Below are 22,476 nucleotides of genomic sequence, written 5' to 3'. Positions count from 1 at the left end.
AGGAATGATTCAGCATCCCAGCATGGTATTAGCTGCTGTCTATCCGAATGCCACCAAAAAAGGAAATTCCTGTTTTATGGTTTGGCCATAAACTTAGGAACTCCCACCTTCCTGACCTCACATGTGGGCTGCTATCCGGGAGGTACACCTACAGTATTTTGGAAAGTTATCAAAAACTCCTTTTTTCCTTATCTTTGGCCTGGAAGCTCACAGGCCAACGATATTGGCATTATTTTTCCCCTGTGATTTTACTGTTCTTTAGAGTCCAAACACGGTATTTCTGTGATTTACCATTCCTTTCCCAGGTTTCTGATGGCCCTAAATGCCGCAAAATGCTGCCATGCATAGCCCCAATTGCCCAGATCCTGGAAATCTAATTTTCATATTTTTAGGATTACTGTGTGTTATTAAATTTGACTTTGAGCATTCTGCTCTGAAAGCAAAGAGTTTATTGGTGGGAAAACACACTTAGCTCTGTTAACTGGCAGAACCATCAAACTCACATTCCAGAATGACCATTTGGTTGAAGGGAGGGGGGAGTAGAAATTCACAAAGAGGGATAAAGAGGGGGCTGCAGCAGTGTGAGGGGCTGCCAGCAGGAGTTGATCCCACAGCATAATGGAAAAATAATTCATAGCTTCCTGACACCTCCCCCCTTTAGACTGAGCTATGGAGACAGGACCTCTCGGTACTCCTCCATTCACATCTTCACGGGCTCTCCCCGCCGGGACAACCCCTCAGCATTGCCATGCTCGCTGCCCTTTTGGTGTTGAATGATAAAGTCGTACTGCTGGTGGGTGGGTCTCCAGCGTAGCAACCTTCCGTTGTGTGAAGCCAACTCAGGGGGTTGTGGTCAGTCATGACGGTGAAGGTGCACCTGTACAAGTAGGGCTACAAGCGTTGCAGGGCCCAAACCATGGCCAGGAACTCCTTTTCTATGGTGGAATAGGCCAATTCCCTCGGCAGCAGCTTCTGGCTTAGGTACAACACGGGGTGCTCTTGGTTCCCCGAGTCAACCTTTCTGAGCACAGCACCAAGGCCAAAACTGCAATCGACCACCCTTAGCACAGAAGAGCTACTCAGGGCAGTCTTCAAAGCGCGAAAGGCTACATCACAGTCATTTGTACAATTGACTGTATGGGGTAGGTTTCTCTTGGTGAGGTCCGTCAAGGGATTCACAAGGCTACTATAGTTTTGTACAAAGCGGCTATAGTATCCTGCAGTGCCCAAGATGGCCATCACCTGCTTCTTGGTCTTGGGAGTGGGCCAGGATGCGACAGCATCCACTTTCCCAGGCTCTGGCTTCAGAGTACATCTGCCTCCCCGATTCCCCAGGTAGTGGACCTCGCTCATGCCCATCTGCCACTTTCACGGCTTGATGGTCAAGCCTGTTTGGTGAATGTGCCTGTGCACCTGATGCAGATGCTCGAGGTGATCCTCGCAGGTGGGACTGAAGATTGCAATGTCATCCAGGTATGCCACCATGTACCTCTCCAGTCCCTAGAGCAGGTTGTTGACCATCCACTGGAACGTGGCAGGGGCATTCTTCATGTCAAAAGACATGACTGTGGACTCGTACAGTCCAAAGAGGGTGATAAAGGTGGACTTCTCCTGTGCTTCGGGGCTCAGGGGAATCTGCCAATATCCCCAGCTCAGAATCATAATGGTTAGATAGTTTGCTCTAGCTAACCGCTCAAGCAGCTCCTTGATGTGTGGCATTGGGTGTGCATCGAAGGCCATTAAGGCATTGAGCCCCCTGTAGTCCACACAGAATCGGGTGGTCGAATCCTTCTTTGGCACCAGGACTACAGGCGATGCCCACGCGCTCTTAGACTGTTTAATCTCCCCCAACTTTAGCATCTTGTCGATCTCCTGGCGCATGACGTGCTGCACCTCGTCCAAGATTCGATAGGATGTCCTCGGAATTGGGATATGATTCCCGGTGTCCACTTCATGGACTGCTACCTCAATCCTTCCAGGCATGCTGGTAAACAGGGCCTGGAAAGATTTTAGCATTGCTTACAGCTGCCACCGCTGGTGTACAGATTGCAAGGCGCTTATCTCCACATCCTCTATGGACCCGCTGGCCTTCACTTGGACCAGCTTGTCCAGGAGGGGTTCTTCCTCCCCATCCTCAGGCAGGTTGCACAATGGTAGGACACAGGCTCCATGTTCTCGATGAGCCTTCATCATATTGACATGGAAATCCTTTCACCTACCCCGAGCGTGGTCAAGAGTGACCTGTTGTGAATTCCGCTCTTGGGCTCCCTCCGGTGGTTGTAAGTGGCACTTTTGTGAGTTCTGCTCTTGGGCTCCCTCTTGTGGTTTCAAGTGGTATGGCTGCTCCTTGGAGTTAGCTGTCATCAACTGCCTCCACTTATCGTCTCTTCTGCTCGGCTATTTAGGCCTGGCTCTTTCCTTCTGCCAGTGCCACTTGTAAATGGTTCCTGGTTGGATTCACATCTCTTTGGATTTCCCTGTTATCCTGACCAGTTCAGCAAAGCTAAGTTTTTGCTTGCTCTTTTCTGTCCATAGATTGTGGACTTATCCGTTCTGTGCTTTCTATGTTTGTCCAGCTTATCAGTATGAATTAATTCTGTCTTGCTGGAAGCTCTGGGAAGCACATTTACCCTCCACACCTTTAGTCAGGTGTGGAGATTTTTGTAAACTCTGCGTGGATTTTTTGTAGTGTTTTATACTGACCGCACAGTATTCCATCCTGTACTATCTATTTAGCTAGACTGGCCTCCTGTGCTCATCCTGGTTTCATTCTGTGTATGTCTTTTCCCTCTCCACTCACAGTCATTATTTGTGGGGGGCTAATCTATCCTTTGGGGATTTCCTCTGAGGCAAGATAGCTTTCCTGCTTCTATCTTTAGGGGTAGTTAGCTCTTAGGCTGTGACGAGGTGCATAGGGAGAGTTAGGAGCATCCCACGGCTACTTCTAGTGTTGTATTGAGCTTAGGGACTGCGGTCAGTACAGTTACCACTTCCTTTAGAGCTCGTTCCATGTTGCTCCTAGACCACCACATCATAACAGGCCAAAAATGAATTAAATGCATCTCAAAAGAAGGAAAAGAAAGTTCTGAACCATTTTTTTTTCTATGCTCTGGTTTGTCTTTTTTTTCCTCTTGATATCTGGGTGGTTCAGGATATATGCTTTGGCATGGATGTTCAGGGTTTGTTTTCTCGTGTGGATCAACTTGCTGCAAGAGTACAGAGTATCCAGGACTACGTTGTCCAGACTCCGGCTTTAGAGCCTAGAATTCCTACTCCTGATTTGTTTTTTGGGGACAGATCCAAGTTTTTGAACTTTAAAAATAACTGCAAATTGTTTTTTGCTTTGAAACCCCGTTCTTCTGGTGATCCCATTCAGCAAGTTAAAATCATCATATCCTTGCTGCGTGGTGACCCTCAAGACTGGGTTTTTTCTCTTGAAACAGGGGATCTGGCATTATTGAATGTTGATGCATTTTTTCAAGCGCTCGGATTATTGTATGACGAACCTAATTCTGTGGATCATGCAGAAAAATCCCTGTTGGCCTTATGTCAAGGTCAGGAAGCGGCAGAGTTATACTGCCAGAAATTTAGAAAATGGTCTGTGCTCACTAAATGGAATGAAGAGGCTCTGGCTGCTATTTTCAGAAAAGGTCTTTCTGAAGCCCTTAAAGATGTTATGGTGGGCTTTCCTACGCCTGCCGGTTTGAGCGAATCTATGTCTCTAGCCATTAAGATTGATCGGCGTCTGCGCGAGCGCAAAGCTGTGCACCATATGGCAGTATCCTCTGAGCAGAGTCCTGAACCTATGCAATGTGATAGGATTTTGACTAGAACAGAACGGCAGGAATTCAGACGTCAGAATAGGCAGTGTTTTTACTGTGGTGATCCTGCTCATGTTATCTCTGCCCTAAGCGTACTAAGAGAGTCGCTAGGTCTGTTACCATTAGTACTATACAGTCTAAATTTCTCTTATCTGTGACCCTGATTTGCTCATTGTTGTCCTTTTCTGTCATGGCATTTGTGGATTCAGGCGCTGCCCTGAACTTAATGGACTTAGAATTCACCAGGCGCTGTGGTTTTTCCTTGCAGCCTTTGCAGAGCCCTATTCCTTTGAGGGGTATTGATGCTACACCCTTGGCCAAGGATAAACCTCAGTACTGGACACAGATGACTATGTACATGGCTCCAGCACATCAGGAAGATTGCCGTTTTCTGGTGTTGCATAACCTGCATGATGTTGTACTGGGTTTTCCATGGTTACAGGAACATAATCCGGTGCTGGATTGGAAAACTATGTCGGTGACTAGTTGGGGTTGTCAAGGGGTACATAGTGACGTTCCTTTGATGTCAATTTCCTCTTCCCCCTCTTCTGAGGTCCCTGAGTTTTTGTCGGATTTCCAGAATGTATTTGATGAGCCCAAGTCCAGTTCCCTTCCTCCGCACAGGGACTGTGATTGTGCTATTAACTTGATTCCTGGTTGCAAGTTCCCTAAGGGCCGACTCTTCAATCTGTCTGTGCCAGAGCATGCCGCCATGCGGAGTTATGTTAAGGAGTCTTTGGAGAAGGGGCATATTCGGCCCTCTTCGTCACCATTGGGAGCGGGTTTCTTTTTAGTTGCTAAGAAGGATGGCTCATTGAGACCCTGTATTGATTATCGTCTTATTAATAAGATCACGGTCAAATTCCAATACCCCTTGCATTTGCTTACTGATTTATTTGCTCAGATTAAGGGGGCTAGTTGGTTTACTAAGATTGACCTCCGAGGGGCATATAATCTTGTTCATATTAAACAGGGTGATGAATGGAAAACTGCATTTAATACGCCCGAAGGCCATTTTGAATACCTTGTGATGCCATTTGGGCTCTCTAATGCTCCATCTGTGTTCCAGTCTTTCATGCATGATATTTTCCGCAATTATCTTGATAAATTCATGGTCGTATATTTGGATGATATTTTGATATTTTCCGATGATTGGGAGTCTCATGTGAAGCAGGTCAGGGTGGTATTCCAGATCCTTCGTGATAATGCTTTGTTTGTGAAGGGGTCTAAGTGCCTATTCGGAGTTCAGAAGGTCTCTTTTTTGGGTTTTATTTTTTCTCCCTCGTCTATAGAAATGGATCCTGTTAAGGTCCAAGCTATTCATGACTGGATCCAACCCACATCTGTGAAGGGCCTTCAAAAATTTTTGGGCTTTGCTAATTTCTATCGCCGTTTCATTGCCAACTTTTCCAGTGTGGTTAAGCCCCTTACTGATTTGACGAAGAAAGGCACTGATGTGACGAATTGGTCCTCTGAGGCTGTTGAGGCCTTTCAGGAGCTTAAACGACGATTTACTTCTGCCCCTGTGTTGCGTCAGCCGGATGTTTCTCTTCCTTTTCAGGTTGAGGTCGACGCTTCTGAGATTGGGGCAGGGGCCGTTTTGTCTCAGAGGGAGTCTGATGGTTCTTTGATGAAACCGTGTGCTTTTTTTTCAGAAAGTTTTCGCCTGAGGAACGCAATTATGATGTCGGCAATCGGGAGTTGTTGGCTATGAAGTGGGCGTTTGAGGAGTGGCGACATTGGCTTGAGGGAGCTAAACACCGCGTTGTGGTCCTGACCGATCATAAGAATCTAATTTACCTCGAGTCGGCCAAGCGGCTGAATCCTAGACAGGCTCGATGGTCCCTGTTTTTCTCCCGTTTTGATTTTGTGGTTTCGTATCTTCCGGGATCTAAGAATGTTAAGGCTGATGCCCTCTCTAGGAGTTTTTCGCCTTATTCTCCTGGAGTCCTTGAGCCGGTTGGCATGCTTAAGGAGGGGGTGATTCTTTCTGCTATCTCCCCTGATTTGCGGCGGGTGCTTCAGGAATTTCAGGCTGATAGGCCTGACCGTTGTCCAGTGGGGAAGCTGTTTGTTCCTGATAGATGGACAAGTAAGGTAATTTCTGAGGTTCATTGTTCAGTGTTGGCTGGTCATCCTGGGATTTTTGGTACCAGAGATTTGGTTGCTAGGTCCTTTTGGTGGCCTTCCTTGGCGCGCGATGTGCGTGCTTTTGTGCAGTCCTGTGGGACTTGCGCCCGGGCCAAGCCTTGCTGTTCCCGCGCTAGTGGGTTGCTTTTGCCTTTGCCGGTCCCTGAGAGGCCCTGGACGCATATTTCCATGGATTTTATTTCTGATCTTCCTGTTTCCCAGAAGATGTCTGTTATCTGGGTTGTTTGTGACCGGTTCTCTAAAATGGTCCATCTGGTACCTTTGCCTAAGTTGCCTTCCTCCTCAGATCTGGTTCCATTATTTTTTCAGCATGTGGTTCGTTTGCATGGCATTCCGGAGAATATTGTGTCTGACAGAGGTTCTCAGTTTGTCTCTAGATTTTGGCGGGCCTTTTGTGCAAGGATGGGCATTGATTGTCTTTTTCTTCGGCGTTTCATCCTCAGACTAATGGCCAAACTGAGCGAACTAATCAGACCTTGGAGACCTATTTGAGATGCTTTGTGTCTGCTGATCAGGATGATTGGGTGTCTTTCTTGCCGTTGGCCGAGTTTGCCCTTAATAATCGGGCTAGTTCGGCTACTTTGGTTTCACCTTTCTTTTGTAATTTTGGCTTTCATCCTCGTTTTTCTTCGGGGCAGGTTGAGCCTTCTGATTGTCCTGGTGTTGATTCTGTGGTGGACAGGCTGCGGCAGATTTGGACTCATGTGGTGGACAATTTGACGTTGTCTCAGGAAAGGGCTCAACGTTTTGCTAACCGCCGTCGGTGTGTTAGTCCCCGGCTTCGTGTGGGGGATTTGGTTTGGTTGTCTTCTCGTCATGTTCCTATGAAGGTTTCTTCCCCTAAGTTTAAGCCTCGGTTTATTGGTCCTTATAAAATTTCTGAAATTATTAATCCGGTGTCTTTTCGTTTGGCTCTTCCAGCCTCTTTTGCCATTCATAATGTTTTCCATAGATCTTTGTTGTGGAGATATGTGGTGCCCGTTGTTCCCTCGGTTGACCCTCCTGCCCCGGTGTTGGTTGAGGGAGAGTTGGAATATGAGGTTGAGAAGATTTTGGATTCTCGTTTTTCGAGGCGGAGGCTTCAGTATCTTGTCAAGTGGAAGGGTTATGGCCAGGAGGATAATTCTTGGGTTGTTGCCACCGATGTCCATGCCACCGATTTGGTTCGTGCTTTTAATTTGGCTCGTCCTGATCGGCCTGGGGGCTCTGGTGATGGTTCGGTGACCCCTCCTCAAGGGGGGGGGGTACTGTTGTGAATTCCGCTCTTGGACTCCCTCCGGTGGTTGTAAGTGGCACTTTTGTGAGTTCTGCTCTTGGGATTCCTCTTGTGGTTTCAAGTGGTATGGCTGCTCCTTGGAGTTAGCTGTCATCAGCTGCCTCCACTTATCATCTCTTCTGCTCGGCTATTTAGGCCTGGCTCTTTCCTTCTGCCAGTGCCACTTGTAAATGGTTCCTGGTTGGATTCACATCTCTTTGGATTTCCCTGTTATCCTGACCAGTTCAGCAAAGCTAAGTTTTTGCTTGCTCTTTTCTGTCCATAGATTGTGGACTTATCCGTTCTGTGCTTTCTATGTTTGTCCAGCTTATCAGTATGAATTAATTCTGTCTTGCTGGAAGCTCTGGGAAGCACATTTACCCTCCACACCTTTAGTCAGGTGTGGAGATTTTTGTAAACTCTGCGTGGTTTTTTTGTAGTGTTTTATACTGACCGCACAGTATTCCATCCTGTCCTATCTATTTAGCTAGACTGGCCTCCTTTGCTCATCCTGGTTTCATTCTGTGTATGTCTTTTCCCTCTCCACTCACAGTCATTATTTGTGGGGGGCTAATCTATCCTTTGGGGATTTCCTCTGAGGCAAGATAGCTTTCCTGTTTCTATCTTTAGGGGTAGTTAGTTCTCAGGCTGTGACGAGGTGCCTAGGGAGTGACATGAGCATTCCACGGCTACTTCTAGTGTTGTGTTGAGCTTAGGGACTGCGGTCAGTACAGGTACCACCTCCTTCAGAGCTCGTCCCATGTTGCTCCTAAACCACCAGTTCATAACAGTACAAGTGGCCAAAAATCAATTAAATGCATCTCAAAAGAAGGAAAAAAAATTCTGAGCCATTTTTTTTTCTGTGCTCTGCTTTGTCTTTTTTTTCCTCTTGATCTCTGGGTGGTTCAGGATTTATGCTCTGGCATGGATGTTCAGGGTTTATTTTCTCGTGTGGATCAACTTGCTGCAAGAGTACAGAGTATCCAAGATTATGTTGTCCAGACTCCGGCTTTGGAGCCTAAAATTCCAACTCCTGATTTGTATTTTGGGGACAGATCCAAGTTTTTGAACTTTAAAAATAACTACAAATTGTTTTTTGCTTTGAAACCCCGTTCTTCTGGTGATCCCATTCAGCAAGTTAAAATCATCATATCCTTGCTGCGTGGTGACCCTCAGGACTGGGCATTCTCCCTTGAATCAGGGGATCTGGCATTGCTGAATGTAGACGCATTTTTTCAAGTGCTCGGATTATTGTATGACGAACCTAATTCTGTGGATCATGCAGAAAAAACCCTGTTGGCCCTGTGTCAAGGTCAGGAAGCGGCATAATTATACTGCCAGAAATTTAGGAAATGGTCTGTGCTCACTAAATGGAATGAGGATGCTCTGGCTGCTATTTTCAGAAAAGGTCTTTCTGAAGCCCTTAAAGATGTTATGGTGGGCTTCCCTACGCCTGCTGGTTTGAGCGAATCTATGTCTCTAGCCATTCAGATTGGTCGGCATCTGCGCGAGCGCAAAGCTGTGCACCATATGGCAGTGTCCTCTGAGCAGAGTCCTGAGCCTATGCAATGTGATAGGATTTTGACTAGAACAGAACAGCAGGAATTCAGACGTCAGAATAGGCTGTGTTTTTACTGTGGTGATTCTGCTCATGTTATTTCTGATTGCCCTAAGCGTACTAGGAGGGTCGCTAGGTCTGTTACCATCAGTACTGTACAGCCTAAATTTCTTTTATCTGTGACCCTGATTATTTGTGGGGGGCTAATCTATCCTTTGGGGTTTTCCTCTGAGGCAAGATAGCTTTCCTGCTTCTATCTTTAGGGGTAGTTAGCTCTTAGGCTGTGACGAGGTGCATAGGGAGAGTTAAGAGCATCCCACGGCTACTTCTAGTGTTGTGTTGAGCTTAGGGACTGCGGTCAGTACAGTTACCACTTCTTTAGAGCTCGTTCCATGTTGCTCCTAGACCACCGCATCATAACAGTGACCACCACGTAGGTGACTGGGTTGAGCTGTTGGTGTATGACGTATGGCCTTCCCAGGCTGCTTGAAGCTTCTCTTTTGGTTCTGGGACCAGCACCCACACATTCTGACCCACCTGGTAGGTCCGCTGTCGGGCGTTCTGCTCATACCAATGCTTCTGGTCCGCCTGGGCCTGCGCCATGTTTTCATGCACAACCTGCGTCTAGGTATGTATTTTGTCATGGAAGCGCATTATATACTACACGAATGACACTCTTGGAGGGCTCAGCTCTTCTTCCCAGGATTACCTTACCAACCCAAGGGGTCCCGGGACTCGCCTGCCATACAGGAGCTCAAAGGGGGAGAACCCCTTTGAGGTCTGTGGAACCTCTTGGTAATCAAATAGCAGGTGTGGGAGGTAATGCTCTTAGTCGCGTCCCTAGGACTCAAACAGAATTTTTAGCATCTGTTTGAGAGTAGAGTTGAATTACTCACACAAAGCATTGGTTTGAGGATGATACATGCTCGATACCAGATGCTACACCTGCATATTCTTATAGAGAGCCTCCATTAGGCGAGACATGAATTGAGTCCCCTGGTCAGTAAGCATCTCCCTGGGAAATCCTACTCGAGAGAAAAGATGGCCAACAGGGCATTCACCAACATATCCATCCTAATTGAGGACAAAGCCACTGCCTTCGGATACCGGAGCTGCTGGGTATGGCCAGTGGTTTCACAATTTCCACAGCAATCCTCTAGAAAGGTTCCTCTATCACTGGCAAAGAGATCAGTGGAGCTTTGGGAGAAGGCCCTGACTTTCTCACATGATACAGGAGTGGCAGTTGTTTGTCACATCTGTCCCCATTTTGGGCCAATAGAAGTGGTGAGACAGCCGGGCCTTAGTTTTGCTGACCCCCAAGTGTCCAGCAAGGGGAATCTTATGGGCAATCCATAACAACTCATCCCTAAATTGGTAGGGTACGACCAGCTGTTTCTCCCTGCACCACTCCTGTTGGAGTTTACAGGGAACTGTCTCCTGGTACAACCTCCCTTGCTCCCAGAATATCCTCTCCTTATCAGTCTCGGAGGTCGGCTTCTCAGCGAGGTTCCTTAACGTTTCCAGGCTAGCATCTGAGTGCAGAGCTGCCTGGAACTCTTGGCTGGAGGCAGCCAGAAGTGACTTTGAGGTCCCGTCCTTGTGGTGACCCCCTGGAACCTGCTCTGGGTCCGTAACAGGTTCAGTTATTCGAAATAATATAATAAATACACCGGCGCTCCGAATGATAGTGGGTGTAGGAGTAAAGGGAAGCTGCAGGTGCCTAGACGGCTACTGCGCCAAGCCTGTCATATATATGCAGAGGAGTAAAACTAAAAGTTAGGCCACCGCGCTACCTATCTCCTAGATAATAAATATAATGAACTAAAAAGTACCCACAAAAGGGTTAACATAAAACACTTACTGAGTGGTTAAAGTTCTGGGTACTTTTTAGTTCATTATATTTAGGTGGCCTAACTTTTAGGTTCAGTTATTCCTCTGGCTGAGGAGGGTCCAGAAGGCAGGGTGTTACTTACGTTCTGGCCACTCTGACTGCGAGCGACAGCAGCTATATGGTCCGTCTCCCCAGGAAATAACACAGTCCCATCAGCCTGCCCGGCAATGGGTACTACCTCCTCAATTACCTCAGGAGCAGTGCTAATTATGGGGCAGCTACTATCAGCCAGGTCACCTTCCTTTGTGACACTGGTCAGCTGCAGGCCATCACCTGCTTCATGGTTCTCATGCCTCCCCCCATCCCTGTTAGCACTGACGCTTACTCCTGTTAGGGGAACCTCAGCAATAACACCCCGCAGCATGACATGGCTGAGTTTTCCTGTACCTCTAGATACATCATTATTAGGTTAAACATTGACATTCACATCATTACCATTAACATTAACATCAGATCAGATCGGGAGGGGTGTTTGGGACATAATAAGCAAACATCCTCCCCAAGTCAGTTCCCAACAAAACATTTGTGGGTGGGTTCTTGGACACCCCATCCCGGCACCCTAATCTATAAAAACCTGAGGCATAGGCAAGGGACAGCGGACGCCCCCAATCCCGGTGATAGTCAGAGTTTTCTCTGGGATAATCTCTTCAGGGGTCACCAGTTCGGGTGGGATGACAGTGACAGTGTCCCCCAAGGTGAAAGTCTGCAAATTTTCACAGGCCCTCCCAACCGCCCCACCCACAAAAAGAACAAAAGAACTGCTGCGTTAGACTCTGAGCCTTGGAAGGGGGACTCTTCTTCTGCTTCTCTGGACAAGTGGCGCTGAGGTGTCCAGTCCAACTGCAAAAATAACACTTTTGTGGATCAGATGAAGGCCTTGTGTTGTTAAAGGGCACAAGGCCTCCTGAGGGTCGTCTGGCAGGGGCATGGATGGTGGTCGATGGCTTACCCCCTATCCAGCTGGCGGTGACTGGCTTCCGCACCTCCAATTTACGATTGGCCATGCAGGTGTCGGCAATCGGCTCTGCGGTATCTGCCTCTTTTGGCTCCCGGTTCACCGGTTGCACCTCAGCCAGAAAAAGATGTAGGAACTGGTCTTTCCCCATCAGGTCCTTTAGCTGTTCAAAGGTGGTCACTGACAGTCCTTGGACCCACTGTTCAAAGTAGGTTCTGAGCTGTTGTGTGGTCCACGTTGGAGGTTCCTGAACTTTTTACTGTAGACCTCAGGAGTCAGCTGGTACTTTTTTATCAGGGCCTGCTTGATGGCCTCATAGTCTCCATCTTGGCCTCGAGAGAGAGACACAAACACCTCTAGAGCTTTTCCTCTGAGCCCTGGAGTTAAATATCGGGCCCATTGATCCTCAGGCAGCTGGTACTGTCTGCAGGCTTTTTCAAACCTCCGCAGAAATACGTCCAAGTCCCCTTCCTTTTCCATCACAGGAAAGTGCTCTGGCCAGGATTTAAAAGTTGTAGAATTATTGTACTCATAGTTCTGTGGGTTAGACGGTGCTATCCCGAGATGGGCCATCTGCAATACATGGTCTCTCTGAGCTTGGGCCTCTGCTCGTCGCTCGGAAGCCTCCTGTTCAGCTCTCTCAGCCTGTCGCGCTTGGTGCTGCTGACTTCAGACTTCCCTCATGATCGTCTGCGTGGAGTTGCTCCAAAGCCATCTGCAGAAGGGGTCCACACTACTCTGGTTGCGAGTAGGGCTGGCATGCACCGGTTGGACCTCTACAGCAACACCACCTGCACTTGGGCTGGCTTCTTCATCACCAGGGCCCTGGTGATGGACTGGCTCTGTGGCACCTTGCATCAGTTCCGCAATCATTTGGTGCCTGGTTTTGCCTGTGGAGTCAATCTTTCCCAGTGTACAGAGGGCAATAAGCACATCATTGGTCTGCTGGTTATACCAGGACTCCCCAACTGCAGCCATGATGGCCAAATAAAAAATAGGACAGAAAAACAAGGTAGGGTCTAAGTGCTACACATACAGTTTTTTCTCAGATCTAATAAACACTGAGTTTGATCTTCAAAACTTTTTGCACAGGGTCCTCGCAAGAACCATGCAAGTTTTTAGTGAGAGGAATGATTGCTCAAACCAGGTCACTAATGCTCTACGATCCCACCGCTGCTACCAAATTGTCAGAAAAAAACCCTCTCTTTCGACGAGATAACCGGGGGATACGGATATCACCCCACCATCAACAATCTGTAACCTATTTAGAAAAACAGCCGCACACAAGAGATGGGTTTTCAAATGCGTCATATAGGTGAATTTTTATTAGAAACACCACAGAAGTAATAAAGTGTTGAGGTAACGTTTCGACCCTTATGTGGGTCCTTAACAAACCTCACTTTATAGTAGAAGTACAAAGAAGGGTGAGACACCGCATTGGAGGAATATGTAGAGGCTCCTAGGGAGAGCTAATTGTATAGGGTCTGGGGGTCCGGTAAAGCACGATAGGGATTATGGTCCCAAATAGGGCTGCGGGTCCGTGGTAAGAGGTTTCCTGTGGTGGTGTGTCACCTATATGACGCATTTGAAAACCCATCTCTTGTGTGCGGCTGTTTTTCTAAATATATGACTCTACTGGATTAATTCCAGGTTCAGCCTGCACCTTTTTTGAGACACCAGAGTGCACGCCTTTTTCTTTGAAACAATCTGTAACGGACGGAGCTTACACAGTCGCAGCTCACTGGTGCCCCCCCTTACCCTCAGGTCAGTCAGTGAACTGCACATAGGATAGGTAGTCACCAAAGAGACTGTCCTGTCACATAATGGTTACCGGGGCACTCTACAGTGAGGCCGGTATATATATCATCAGTCCCAGGCCGGGGATAATTATATAAACCTCCGACACTGCCAGGATCCCCCAATAACAAAAGGACGGTATGCTGCTACCAGTTCCTCGTTAGATATATGCCCGGTCCGTTACCAAGCCTATATCGGGTCAGAAACGAACCCCATGTATCATGAATTTGCACAGAGTCGTGTCGGTTCGATCATAGAGCAAAAGTACAAATCTAGCAAAGTTATAAGTTTACTCCAGAAAAAAATCGGCAGTTTTTACAAAAATAAAAAAGATATTACAAAAGAGACAAAATACAAATATGTACAAACAGTTTTAAAATAAAAGGGATAAAGGTACAAAACTTACTAACTCTCAGTCACAGGTATGAAGTGTCGATAAAGAGGAGGAGATTTCCCAAATGAATGATTCAGCACCCCAGCATGGAGTTAGCTGCTGTCTCTCCAGCTCTTAATGCCTCCAAAAGTGTTTTATGGTTTGGCCATATACTTAGGGACTCCCACGTTGCTGACCTCACATGTGGGCTGTTTTCCGGGAGGTACACCGATTTTGGAAAGTTATCAAAAACTCCTTTTTTCCATATCTTTGGCCTGGAAGCTCACAGGCCAACAATATTGGCATAATTTTTTCCCCTGTAATTTTACTGTTCTTTAGAATCCAAACATGGTTTGTCTGTGATTTACTGGTGGGCAGAAATTCATTTTAAAGTTTCCTGATGGTCCTAAATGCTGCAAAATTCCTGCCTTGCGCAGCCCCAATTGCCCACATCCTGGAAATCTAATTCTCATATTTCTAGGATTACTGTGTGTTATTAAATTTGACTTTGTGTATTCTGCACCAGAAGCAAAGAGATTCTTGGCGGGAAAACACACTTAGCTCTGCTAGCTGGCAGAGCCATCAAACTCACATTCCAGAATGACCATTTGGCTGAAGGGAGGGGGGAGTAGAAAAAGATGGGGCTGCAGCTGTGCAATGGGCTGCCAAGACTTGATCCCACAGCATAATGGAAAAATAATTCATAGCTTCCTGACAAGAACCTATACATGTTTGGTATTTGAGAACTTGTAATGACTTAGAGAATCATAATGGCAGGTCAGTTATAGCATTTAGTTAACATGGTAAAAAAGCACAATTGTTTAATTGCACATTTTTTGCAATTTCACCACATTTGGAATTTTTTTCCGCTTTCCAGTACACTACAGTGGGGAAAAAAGTATTTAGTCCGCCAGCAATTGTGCAAGTTCTCCCACTTAAAAAGATGAGAGAGGTCTGTAATTGACATCATGGGTAGACCACAACTATGAGAGCCAAAATGAGAAAACAAATCCAAAAAATCACCTTGTCTGATTTGGCAAGATTTATTTTGCAAATTATGGTGGAAAATAAGTATTTGGTCAATAACAAAAGCTAATTTCAATATTTTGTTATATATCATTTGTTGGCAATGACAGAGGTCAAACATTTTCTTTAAGTCTTCATAAGGTTGGCACACACTGTTGGTGGTATTTTGGACCATGCAGATCTCCTCTAGAGCAGCGATGTTTTGGGTCTCTCGTTGGGCAACACGGACTTTCAACTTCCTCCAAAGGTTTTCTATGGGATTGAGAACTGGAGACTGGCTAGGCCACTCCAGGACCTTCATATGCTTCTTACGAAGCCACTCCATCATTGTCCTGGCTGTGTGCTTGGGATCATTATCATTCTGAAAGACCCATCCATGTTTCATCTTCAATGCCCTTGCTGATGGAAGGAGGTTTGCACTCAAAATCTCACGATACATGGCCCCATTCATTCTTTCATGTACACAGATCAGTCGTAATGGTCACTTTGCAGAGAAACAGTCCCAAAGCATGATGTTGCCACCCCCATGCTTCACGGTAGGTATGGTATTCTTTGGATGCAACTCAGTATTCTGTCTCCTCCAAATACGATGAATTTTGTTTCTAACAAACATTTCTACCTTAGTTTGATCAGACCATATGACATTCTCCTAAAACTCTTCTGGATAATCCAAATGCTCTCTAGCAAACTTCAGACAGGCATGGACATGTATTGGCTTAAGCAGGATGACATGTCTGACACTGCATGAGCTGAGTCCCTGGTGGCATAGTGTGTTACTGATGGTAGCCTTTGTTACAGTGGTCCTAGCTCTATGCAGGTCATTCGCTAGGTCCCCCCTTGTGGTTCTGGGATTTTTGCTCACAGTTCTTGTGATCATTTTGACCCCACAGGGTTAGATCTTGCATGGAGCCCCTGATCGAGGGAGATAATCAGTGGTCTTGTATGTCTTCCATTTTCTTATTATTGCTCCCTCAGTTGATTTCATCACACCAAGCTGCTTGCCTATTGCAGATTTAGTCTTCCCATGGTCCATGTGTCTCCATCCTGCTGGGAAAACATATTGCAGCTTGCCACTTTTAATAAAAATAACAAAGTTTCTCCTTACCTGGCCATGCTCTGGTAGCGATGTTCCCTTCAGGCATTTGAGGCATGGACTCGCTGGCAAATAATGACATGACGGCGTGCGCGCTGACGTCAGCTGCCAGTCTCCAATTGGCTGGTGGCTTTTAACTATTGCTGTGTGGGTCCGCACGACAACAGAGTTTAACTGAACCTGCATCTCGGATGCAGGTTCATTTTTTGTACCATCAGAATCCTGCCGCTGGGGCCCGATGAGCAGAAGAGACAGGGTCTGTTGTGGGCCCCCTCTGCTCATCGGGCCCCTGTCACGATAATGTTTAAAATGTAATATGATTATTAGTTTTCCCTGTTAGCACACCGTGGGCTATACCCCCTTCTCTCTGTGTTTCTGCTTGCTGAGATGTGTGTGTGTATGGATCCCAAATCCCTCATTCCCTCCCACCAAAATAATTTTTTACGACCGCTGTAGCTGCAATAGGCAATTGTACCAGCTAAAACTGGTCTGATATCTCTCTCAAGGCATGCGGCTCTTTGTTCTGTTATAGTAAGATATTGGGCCACCGATTTGGGATAGAAAAATAATAAGTATATATTGCTAACTACCATCGGTAGATCTGTCAGCCACTGTAACCACTAGCAGCTAAATGCAATGAGTAAAAAGTATGGATTTCTCTGCAACCACATAGAACAACTAGGACGAATTTAGTATCAATAGAGAGCTAATTTTAATACAAATGGATGAGGTGTGTGTTATGACTCTGCCAGATTCTCCAGCGAAGATATGACAATTATTAGAATTGCTGGTGAAATCTGTATGTCTGAGGAGAGGGAATGGTTTTGCCTGAGATTATCTGAGCACATGTGAGTTTTAGCTGTCTTCTTTAATCCATGTTATTTTATAATTGCTTTGTACATATTTTGTCTCATATTGTAACATCTTTATATACCTTTTTATAAACACTGCCTGTTCTTTTATGGAGTAAAATATTTAAAATACTAGCTTCGTTCTCCTGCTCTAAAACATACCCTAAGCCTTCTGATGGGAATTACGCTACCGTTTTGGGTTAGCTTCGGACCCGTTAATCGAAGCTGGTGGCAGCATACCTTGTTCTGTGCCTTTGGGAGTCGTTGTAGTGACGGTGGCATTGATATTTGTTGTTCCTGCCTGAGTGGGAGTAGTTATATCACCTCGCTGCAGAGTGCCCAATAGCCAGTACATAGCAGGCAGCCTTTCTGGTGACTAATTACCCTAGGTTCAGTACCTAATTTGACCTGAGGGCAAGGGGCACCAGAGAGCTGCAAGTTCTCAAGCGGAACTGTAAAGCGGGATATACATAAATCCCTGCAGTTCGTGTTATATAAATAAGCCCCTGCGGTAAACTAAGAGGTCAATACCCTTGTGTGTGTTTTCATCACAGTGTAGCAGTGGAGGGATAACTAAGATAATCCCCCCTGCACATGTGATAGCCGTAGGCTGGCAAAAGGTCCACCCGGATCCATGACATACTTTTGACAGTCACGGTGTGAATCGTGACATATCCCCATACACCAATCAGGGCAGTAATGTCGTGATGGCGGATCTAATTGTACCTATCGCTGCTCCAATGTATCATTCAGTGATTCGTTTTTCTGCTAGTTAGTGGCCACTGACATGTATCTTCCAAAGTCTGTATTGATATCAAAGATCAGAGCAAGGAACAAAGAACAGATCTGTCTCCAAAGACATACTGATAGGGAATTTGGATTGTGAGTCCCAACGGGGACAGTAATGTTGATGATGATGTCTGAAAAGTGCAGCGAACATTAATGGTGCTATGTAAGCGAATAAAATAAATACACATGCTTCTCGCAAAATTAGAATATCATCAAAAAGTTAATTTCTTTCAGTTCTTCAATACAAAAAGTGAAACTCATATTATATAGAGTCATTACAGAGTCATCTATTTCAAGTTTTTGTTTGTGTTAATGTTGATGATTATGGCTTACAGCCAATGAAAACACAAACGTCATTATCTCAGTAAATTAGAATACTTTATAACACCAGCTTGAAAAATTCTTTTAAAATCCGCAATATTGAAGTACTGAAATGTATGTTCAGTAAACACACTCAATTCTTGGTCGGGCTCATTTTGCATCAATTACTGCATCAATGTGGCGTGGCGTGGCATGGAGGCGGTCAGCCTGTGGCACTGCTGAGGTGTTATGGAAGCCCAGAATGCTTTGATAGCAGCCTTCAGCTCGTCTGCATTGTTCGGTCTTTTGAATCATCTTCCTCTTGACAATATCCCATAGATTCTCTATGGGGTTAAAGTCAGGCGAGTTTGCTGTCCAATCAAGCACAGTGATACTGTTATTTTTAAACTAGGTATTGGTGCTTTTGGCAGTGTGGTCAAGTGCCAAGTCCTCCTGGAGAATGAAATTTCCATCTCCAAAAAGCTTGTCGGCAGAGGGAAGCATGGAATGCTCTAAAATTTCCTGTTAGATGGCTGTGCTGACTTTGGTCTTGATAAAATACAGTGGTCCTACACCAGCAGATGACATGGCTCCTCCAAACCATCACTGACTGGGGAAACTTCACACCAGACCTCAAGCAGCTTGGATTGTGTGCCTCTCCAGTCTTCCTCCAGATTTTGGGACCTTGATTTCCAAATGAAATGCAAAATTGACTTTCATCTGAAAATAACACCTTGGACCACTGAGTCCAGTTCTTTTTATCCTTGGAACAGGTAAGATGTTTCTGGCATTTGTCTATTGGTCCTGAGTGACTTGACACAAGGCATGCAACACTTGTAGCAAATGTCCTGGATATGTCTGTGTGTGGTGACTCTTGAAGCAATGACTCCAGCAGCAGTCCACTCCTTGTGAATCTCCCCCAAACTTTTGAATTGCCTTTTCTTAACAATCCTGTCAAGGCTGCGGTTATCCCGGTTGCTTGTGCACCTTTTTCTACTACACTTTTTACTTCCACTAAACTTTCCATTAATATACTTGGATACAGCACTCTGGGATTAGCCAGCTTCTTTAGCAATGACCTTTTGTGGTTTACCCTGTTATGGACCTGGTGGTTAGGAGCACCCGGAACGACCTGATGGTTAAACTCACACAGGACAAGCTCTGGGAAGTGGGAGCTCTGTTGACCGCAACCCCATATCCTATCACACAACTAGAAATAGCCGTGGAACGTACCTAACATGACCTAGATGCCTCTTCACAGCCTAAGAGCTAACTAGCCCTAAAGATAGAAAATAAAGCCTACCTTGCCTCAGAGAAATTCCCTAAAGGAAAAGGCAGCCCCCCACATATATTGGCTGTGAGTTAAGATTGGATACAGCGCAAGTGGAAATAAAACGTAACTTTTACTAGAGCAATATAAAAGTACAAACAAAAAAGTCACCCAAAAAGTGATATAAAAACACATGGGGTAAGGTCTCAACGAAGAGACACAGACAAAAGACCCCTAAAAGGATTCAAAAGACACCGCCTGCAGAGGCATTTGCGGATAAAAGGAAGACCAACAAATGATTCAAACGCCGACTACCAGAAACAGATACATATGAATCATGAGGCAATAATACATATAGTTGGTTGCATGTAAATGAACAGATATCGCAAAATAACAAAAAAAGCACCTGTACCACGGTGTCATTAATAAGAGTCAAGGTAAAAAATGGAACATTCTCACCAACTCCAGGATGAATAGGCAGGAGACCCGGAAAACCTCTTGTACAAGGAACGATCTGGAATATGATGAAGGGAACTGACAATACCCTGTCATTCCCTATGGGGCTAACAGTAGTCTATCCCCAAGACTCCTGCCCTTACAAGGGCAGTCCACAGCTACCCCTGCACAAACATGCCCTGCACTCTCCCTGTGGTCAGTCCCGACGCGTTTTCTCCAAGCTAATCATCAGGGGACCTGCTTGATTGTAGAGATAAGTGCTCAAAAGGGAGACATAAGTTGCTGCCACCCCCTATGCTATCCTGCAGAGGGTGGACAGAGTGTGGGGCTGGTTCTTAAATAGGAAGTGGCCAAGAAAGAGAATTAGCCACTTAGAATGGGATAACAGAGTAACCTGTGTAGTTGTTTAGTGGTAACCAATAATGTGCCTGTCAATTAGCCTGTACGAACCGCCCACCCAGACATTGGTATAGTCATCTGATGCCAGAAATACAATAAGCATAATGGGCGATAACTAGTTAGACTAACCTACATAATGGCGTCACACGCCCTAAGCCACGAGGGGACCAAACGCCAAAAATGAATACAATGCGGGTCGGCAGCGGCCGACATGCGCAGAGAGAACCGGAAACTCACCGGCTCACCAGACGGCGTCATTGACGTGCGCACCACAAGCATGTGGTAACCAAGCAACAAAGACGCCGGAGTGCAGAAGGAACCAGCGGCCTCCGACATGTGCAGAGGGAGCCGAAGGTAGTGGCTCCCCAGCGCATACAGCGGCAAGCGCTGCCAGAGAATACAGAGCAGGCAGATATGGTTGCTAAGCGCCCAGGACGCGCACGCGACCGCAACATATGAAACCTCTCGCCTGAATGGATAGAGAGGAAGGGGGGCGGTGTACATGCTAACACACGTCAGACCCTACAATGATAAACATAATTCTATAAATGAGGCCACCAACGAAAAAGTTGGATAATACACAGATAGCCTGTAGGATGAGCCCCAAAGCGTGGCACAACTATAGAAATATAAAGCGCATATATTATGAAAAGAACCATAAGAGGAAGACACAATACAGCGCGTGTCAGCGCAAAATGGCACAAATAAATCACTAGTTGTGCAATAGACAAAAAAAAAAGGAAAGGAAGGAGGGTGGTGTTAACCCTCCAACCACCAAAAGGTTACCAAGCACTAAAACAAAAACCCAAAACAACCACACAGACGAATCCCATATTATATAGATGACTGAAACGATCTACATGCAAATCCCAAAAAGGATGGGTGACCGAAAAGGATTTAGGCAAAGACGGATAGAAAATGACTGCGTAGTAATCAAAAGGCTACAAAAAGAGCAACATAAGAGATAAATTCAAATGAAACAACTATAATTAATTTGATCATTAAGGCCATTAAGGGTCACGGTGTTAAGATAAAAGATCCATTTAGCCTCTCTCTGGAGAAGCAAACGATCCCAATCTCCTCCTCTTTTTGCAAACAGGATTCTCGTACATGTGCTGATCTGGGTATCCCTGTAGACATGTTGCCTGATGTTAGACTGTTACACAGCATTGGGGAGACTGATCTTAACCAACGAGGTAGGGGTCCTTTCGCACAACTAAAAGAAAAAAGTCACAGAATGCCACCACCTACTGGTGACTTGTCAGCTATAGACATTTTTTCTAATTTGGTGACGTCTGAATTAATCGAGTTGTCTCACTCCCATATACCATGTCAATATAACTGTTCTAGGAGGGAGATAGAGGCAATCAATCGCCTAGAACGTGATGACACCATTTTTAATTAAGTCCTCAGACAAGGGCGGCAATGTTGTCATCCTTGACACCATGCAGTATCAGCAAATCTGTGACTCCATACTTGACGATAGAGACTCTTATGAAATCCTGGCATGTAATCCAACTAAGGAGTAATGCGAGGAGTTGGGACAGATTTTACAGGAAGGCTTGGAGGGAGGTGTTATTGATAAAACAGAATTTGACTTCATCTTCCCTCGGCAACCTGTGACAGCCATTTTCTACTGCCTCCCCAAGGTATATAAGGGCCTGAACCCTCTGAAAGGCAGGCCCATTGTGTCTGGGGTAGGTAGTTTGTGCCAGAATGCAGGTATTTACCTGGATTGTGTGTTGTCCCCATTTGTATCCTCTCTGCAGTCGTTTGTAAAAGATACTCCTGATTTGCTTCGTCGACTTGATGGCCTTACTGTTGGTCCTGAGGCCTACCTTGCAAGTATTGATGTGGAGGCCCTTTATTCTTCGATTCCTCATGAAAAGGGCCTGGAGGCTGTATCATTTTTTCTCCAAACGAGAGGTCAACATTTGCAAGAACATAACCACTTCATTCTTAAACTCCTCCGCTTTTGTCTAACCCACAACTACTGCACATTCAACCGCCATGTCTACCACCAGCTGAGGGGGACGGCTATGGGCAGTCCCTGTGCCCCGGCCTATGCCAACCTCTTCCTCGGCTGGTGGGAGGAGACTGTGGTTTGGAATGGTGATCCTGAAGAGGAAGAGTGTTCTATGTATCGTGTCACAGAAATGTGGACACGTTACATAGATGATGTTTTTTTGATTTGGACGGGCTCTAGAGATGAGTTTAAGGACTTTGTGGACAGGCTCAATCACAACTCCATTGGGCTGTTCTTTACATCTGTAATTGAGTCTATGTCATTACCCTTCTTGGATACCCTCATTTCCAAAGGTTCGGATGGCGAGTTGGTCACATCTAATTTTAAAAAACCTACAGCCACCAACGCCCTTCTTCATTGGGGTAGCCACCATCCTGTGCATCTCAAAAGAGGGATTCCGAAGGGGCAATACCTCAGAATCCGGAGAAATTGCTCCAATGAGGATACCTTTGAATCTCAAGCCAA

The sequence above is a fragment of the Ranitomeya imitator genome, chromosome 3, assembly GCF_032444005.1.
Source record: "Ranitomeya imitator isolate aRanImi1 chromosome 3, aRanImi1.pri, whole genome shotgun sequence".
Lineage (NCBI taxonomy): Eukaryota > Metazoa > Chordata > Amphibia > Anura > Dendrobatidae > Ranitomeya > Ranitomeya imitator.
The sequence above is the reverse complement of the archived record's forward strand: the minus strand, read 5'-3'. Positions refer to the sequence as shown.